This window comes from Eriocheir sinensis, chromosome 10 (genome assembly GCF_024679095.1).
Source record: "Eriocheir sinensis breed Jianghai 21 chromosome 10, ASM2467909v1, whole genome shotgun sequence".
Taxonomy (NCBI): Eukaryota; Metazoa; Arthropoda; class Malacostraca; order Decapoda; family Varunidae; genus Eriocheir; species Eriocheir sinensis.
The window spans coordinates 24,073,906-24,080,912 of NC_066518.1; positions in this window are offsets into that span (position 1 = coordinate 24,073,906).

The following is a 7,007-nucleotide window of genomic DNA, read 5'->3' on the forward strand; positions in this document are numbered from 1 at the left end:
CATCGACACATTCAAGAAGTAGTTTGATAAATTCATGAATATGAGGTAAAGTGAAGTTAGGCTTACATGAGCTGCCTTGTATAGGCCTACCGGCCTCTTGCAGACTCCTTACGTTCTTTTGTTGTTATGTTCCAATCAAATGTAGGAATTCTCACTTTTTATGATATAAAACAAAAAAAGTAGAATCATTATATTTCATCGAAAGTGCGCTCTGTTATAGACACAGAAAACAGGAAGAATAAGAATAATTGTACGTGTCAGTGAATATAACCAATACTAAAGGAAAAAAAAAAATTTCCAGCAATGGTGAGCCTGAAAACAATAGGCAGCCAACGACATTACCCAAATACGAAAGTTTAATCAGTATAACAAAAGAAATACAATTTTTTTTCAGCAAGGAAGACAGCTTTTGGGCACTAAAAAAGTAGCAACAAAAAAGCCCGCCAAGCGCTTCTCCAACAACAGAAAGCAGAACGAGAGGCCAAAAGAGAGGTCAATTTAGGGAGAAGAGATGTCTTGACACACCTCTTTTGAAAGTGGTCAATTCATAGGCAGGAGGAAATAAAGGCAAGGAAGGGTGTTCCAAAGTTTACCAGCAGAAGGGATTAAAGAATGCAGATGCTGGTTAACTCTTGCTCTTAACTCAGTATAGTGGTGAAGAAGAGTAAAAAGTCAAATGTAGCGGAGGTGCAGGAGGGGGAGAGGCATGCAGTTAGCAAGTTCAGAAGAGCAGTTAGCATGGCAATATCGGTAAAAGACAGAAAGACATGCAACACTGCGCCGCAATTTAAGAGGTAGGAGACTGTCAGTAGGAGGAGGGGAGTAGATGAGACGAAGATCATTAGACTCCTCTCTGTCCAAGGTGACTGTGTGCGTGGAGCCCCTCCTCACATGAAATTCATACTCCATACCAGGGCAGACAAGGCCATTATATATGGACAGCATCTGTGTGGGGAAGAGGAACAGGCGGAGACGATGCATAACGCCTAACCTCGAGGAAGCTGATTTAGTAAGAGAGGAGATGTCAAGTTTCTAATTAAGATTGTGAGTTAAGGATAGACCGAAAATGTTTAGTGTAGAAGGTGACAGCTAAGTGTTGTCGAGAATATGGGATAGGTGTTTGTAAGATTGCGAAAAGTTGACAGGTGAAGAAAATGCGTTTTTGAGGTGATGAAGGACACCAGGTTCCTCCTGTCCCAATCATAAATGATAGCAAGGTCTGAGGTTAGGCGTTCTGCAGCTTCCAGTCTGGAGTATTGTAATGCTTATTGGAAGGGTCTTCTGTAGGAAGAAGTTGAATAATGCAGAGTTGGCCCATCCGCATACGAGTGGATAGAACAGTTTGTTGTGAAAAGATGTTCATGGATGAATAACAGGAAGAGAGTGGAAGATAGGACAGAACCCTGAGGGACACCACTAGTGATAGCTTTAGGGGAAGAACAGTGACCGTCTACCACAGCAGACATAGAACGGCCGGAAAGGAAACTAGAAATAAAAGTACAGAGAGAGGGATAAAATCCGCAGGAGGGCAGGTTAGAAAGCAAAAATGTGTGCCAGACTCTATCAAAGGCTCTTGATATGTCAGTGTCAACAGCAAAAGTATCACCGAAATTTTTGCTTTTGAGAGGATGACAAGGAGTAGAACGCCACTTGCGAAACCCGTACTAGCGAACAGATATGTCAAAAGTGGATAAATTTAAAAGCTTTAGAAAAACAGGAAAATGGAGTTATAGGACGGTAGTTTGAGGGATTGGAACGGTCACTCTTCTCAGGTACAGGCTGTATGTATGCGACTTACAGCAGTAAGGAAATAAAGATGTTGAAAGGCAAAGACTAAAGACTTTGACCAGGCAGGGTGTCAGCATGGAAACACAGTTTTTAGGGACAATAGGAGGCGCTCCATCAGGCCCATAAGCCTTCTGAGGATTGAGGCCAGAGAGGGCATAGAAAACATCATTCTTAAGAGTTTTAATAACAGGCATAGTGGACTCAGAGGGGGGATGAGTAGGAGGAATATGCCTAGAATCGTCCAGAGTGAAGTTTTTTATAGAAACTCTGAGCAAAAAGTTCAGACTGAGAGACAGATGTGACGGCAGTGCTGCCGTCAGTATCAAGGAGAGAAGGGGAAGATGAAGAAGTGAAATTAGAGATATTATCTTCCAGAGACTATTACCTCAGTGACGCGCTGGGAACACACAGAGGGTCTTTCTCCTGGAAGCAGTAATAACGAGAATATGGAAGGTTATGACAAGATGCTCTTCCAAGGCGACACCGGGTTTCAAACATATTTTTCACGGCTCTGAACCTCCTTAATTTTACACTCCAATCCATAAAACTATTTCATCTTCTTTTCAAAGATAAATTGCAATGATAATGCGACCTTCAACATTTACTGTACTAACACTAACATAATTAACACTAACTGAATTAACAGGTTATTGGGAACCAAAAGGCTGCCAAATAAATTGATTATTTTCTTTCATGTTTCACCTATGCATCCAGTAGACTTTTTGGTTGAGGTCTGATGGTCGGGCCCTGCTCGATATGCATGTGTATATAGCGGCGTCATCTTGTTTTGACTCATGTTGCCCCCAGAGCTCATCTTTGATCCACTTTTAGAGTGAAATTAGTGTTCCGGATTCATATGGTGTCTTCAGAACAGAATTTGAATAGTCTTGGCCAATCGGCGATGACTGAAAAATTGCCAGCTTATTTGTAGTGGCGACCGAGAAGCGAACCTGCGACCTCCTATAGTCAAATCATTTCACATAATCCGGTTGGGTATTAGATCCTGCGGGTCCTCTGCTCTGCCACACAGTCCCAACACCTATTTTTTTCTCTTTCATATGTTACATAAGTAACATATGAAAGCAAGGAATTGGTGTTGGGACTGTGTGGCTAGAGCAGAGGGGAGGAAAGTACCCGCAGAATCGAACGCCTAAACGGACTATTTGAAATGTTTTGACTATAGACGCCACGATCGCATGCTGACCACTCAGCCATCGTCTCATCCATACTCAAGTTGTTATTCAGTTGAGGCGAATATAATTTTTGCTGAATTTCGGGTTAGTGTCCGAGACCATCATGTGATAGACGAGAAATCAGTAGAGTGAGTACAAACTCATTAATATTTTCTTCCACCAAGAAGAAAATATTCCAATAAAATATTCCACCAAGGTAAGAGGAGAGGTATATCCACACGTGTGTAGCACAATGAGAGCTATCTTTTTGAAAAATGACACAATGTGTTAGGGAACAAAATCGTTCCTGTAAAGGTAAAGTTTAGGGCATACGCTAGAGCTGCGCGTGGCTGAGGTACTCCCCTCCGACACATTGGTCCTTGAACCTGTGGTGGGAAGAGCCCATTTCCCCGGGACATGGCCAGTATGGCATCCAGGTTACCATAGTTTAACTTCCCCAGGTTTCCCATGGGACCCATTTATCGACCAGCCCGAAAGGGAGAATGGGCAGCTGGGTGAGCTGCACGCCGACTGCCCTTGCCCGGATTCGTACTCGGGAAGACAGAATCATAGCTAGGCACGCTAACGTTTAAACCATGGAGGCGTATTAACAAAATGTGTCTTGTGTATTCACTACTTATTAGTGGTTGACTGTATACTGCTTCATTTATTCGCGTTATATCGAAAAGTGACAAAAAATATGAAATATTTAGAAGTTCCCTGAAAATCATACTGGATATGCACCGAATAAAAATAATATTTTACACGAGTTAAAGGAAGAGCAAAAACGAAAAGTCCATGGCACAAAACACAAGCACCAATACATTAAAGGTTGATGAACAAACATCCCAAACGGCATAAGTCAATAAAATGAAAATTGCATTTCCACAATAAAGCAAAAATAAAATATATAAAACAAAACAGCTACAAGCAATGAAGGAACACAAAAATTAAATGAAATTATCAAATAAAAAAAAAGAAACGAAAAGAAAAACATAATGCATTGAAAGGGACGAGACACACACACACAAAAACACACACACACACACACACACACACACACACACACACACACACACACACACACACACACACACACATATGACATGAGAAATGGATAAATATTCGCGGAAATAAAGATATATATATATATATATATATATATATATATATATATATATATATATATATATATATATATATATATATATATATATATATATATATATATTTTTTTTTTTTTTACAGACAAAAAGACAGTTCAAGGACGTGAAAAAAAATAATAATGAACAAAAAAGCCCACTACTTACTGCTCCTGAATAGAGTACTGAGGAGTGGCCAAAAAGAGAGGTCAATTTCGGGAGGAGAGGTGTCCTGTTACCCTCCTCTTGAAAGCGTTCAAGTCGTAGGCAGGAGGAAATACAGATGAAGGAAGATTGTTCCAGAGTTTACCAGCGAGAGGGATGAAAGAATGAAGATGCTGGTTAACTCTTGCATAAGGGGTTTGGACAGTATAGGGATGAGCTTGATTAGAAAGTCGTGTGAGGCGAGGCCGCGGGAGGGGGGGTGGCATGCAGTTAGCAAGTTCAGAAGAGCAGTTAGCGTGAAAATATCGATAGAAGATAGAAAGAGAGGCAACATCGCGACGGAATTTAAGAGGTAGAAGACTATCAGTAAGAGGAGGAGAGCTGATGAGACGGAGAGCCTTTGACTCCACTCTGTTCAGTAGAGCTGTGTGAGTGGAGCCCCCCCCAACACGTGAAATGCATACTCCATTTGAGGGCGGACAAGGCCCCTGTATATGGATAGCAATTGTGCGGGGGAGAAGAACTGGCGGAGATGATACAGGACGCCCAACCTCGAGGAAGCTGATTTAATGAGAGAGGCATTTAAAAAGTAGAAGCAAAACATAAAGGTTGTTGCCAGCAATATTTTCCACAGAGCAAGGTTAATAGACTAATTTTGACATCTCCTTTTTCTTTTTCTTCTCCTTCGCTCCCCATTCCCCCGCCCCTTCAAATTATTTTTAAGGAACTCATTATTACAAAGAACACTTGTGAAATGTTGTGACATTATACAGACATACAGTGAGTGCAGTATTTTAGTGGTGCTGGAAGGGTTTTAAGTGGCCTTCACACATACACGAATTTGAACGCAGCAGCTGCCCGACTGCCATTCCGACAGCATTCGGGATCATATTCGTAACACATTTTCTAGCCTTCGTTGGGGAAATCCGTGCACCACGACTGTTGGACGGTGAGTCGGCAAGGAGCACGAAAAATAAGCGCTGCGCTTATTTTTCGGGCAACCATCTGCGTGGTCGGCGACCTTGTCAAAGATCGGGGAGCAGTGTTTCTGGCACCGTACAGGACTCCCAGTGATCATCCAGGTAACGTGTAGTAGTCTTGCACCTATTGCTATATGTTGGGCAGTGATCAGGCATTCAAATAAGAATTTTGACCGTTATAACAGTTGCCCGACAGCTGCACAGCAGCCGTGGGATAGCTTCCCGGGGAATCCTTCACTTCAGCGATTGCTGAGTGACAGCTAAACGTGTGCTCCTCGACAATGACTCACCGCGCCAGTATTTTGGAATATTTTCATCAAGGTTGCTGCCTGCCATCCTATGTTCCTGATGCCCCTGTGTGCAACGTTACTTGTGTGTGTGTGTGTGTGTGTGTTAATAATTTCTTCATTCCTCTCTGTGTCTTTTCTCATACTTCTATGTCTTTGTGAATTGAATTAAATTGATCTGCACTCAATTGTGTGTGTGATGGGTAGGGTTGGTCAGGTATAGGATACTCCCATTTGTTGCACCTAGGGATTAGCGAATGATGTAAAGGCGGGGAAAAGTCAGGAGTCGTTGTGCATTCATCCGGTGGTCGAGCAGTATCGTTTTACCAATCGGGCAGTGTTCATTAATGTCGTTTTCTTGCCCGGCACTAGTCGGGCAGGAATCATCGCCTAAAAAAAACGTTAAATCCAAATCTCCAAGAGTTGGTTGCGCAGCTTCCATCCAGCATTCGGGAAATACTCCAACAAGCGTAGTGTCAAATTTACAACACCCCTGGGACGGGCTGAAGCGCACCAAATTACGACGATACCAGAAAGAACCAGGATCGTGTCGCTGACGTCCCAAGATCGCGTATGTGTGAATAGGGCTTAGGTGAGAGCTGTGTCGCCAACGCCTCGCCATCTACCGCGTCCTCGCCGACACGCTCAAGCTCAGAAGGGCGATATCACCCAGCAGCAGGAAAAGGTCAGTTCAGGTGGCAGGCAGTGAGGCAGCCTCGTCACTCAGGCTTGAAGCAAGACGCACGGCACCTTCATCAACGATATGCACTTGTTCCGAGAAACAGATACAACAACCAACCGGGCAGCAACCACCACCTGTGTCTCGCCGGCCCAGGCCTAGCGCTTCCGTACTAAGCCTGGGTATACCTGAGTTACCTCCCAGATAGCCTACCTCCATCCCTCCAGGACCTGTCACCTGAACCCAGAATCCTACCTGAGGATTAACATCGCACTTGACCTCACCGCCATCTGAAAGAATCCTCCCCTTCGCCCTCCCCGACACCACCTCACTGCACTCCATCACACCCAACCCCTCCCATCACCCCTACTTCTCCCAGAGACAAGTCTGAGCCTCGTTTTATATTCCCCTTCTTTTTGTACTTGTTCTCGTTAGCAAAATTTACTTAAATGTGTTTCTAAATGCAAATTTTTAATAAACCGTATATTATTATTATTATTATTATTATTATTATTATTATTATTATTATTATTATTATTATTATTATTATTATTATTATTACACACAGTTTCTCCACCTATCCACTCGACACAATCTTCCAAATAACTATCCCCTATTCTTTGACAACACTCAGCTGTCACCTTCTTCAACACTAAACATCCTCGGTCTATCCTTAACTCAAAATCTCAACTGGAAACTTCATATCTCTTCTCTTACTAAATCAGCTTCCTCGAGGCTGGGCGTTCTGTACCGTCTCCGCCAGTTCTTCTCCTCCGCACAGTTGCTATCCATTT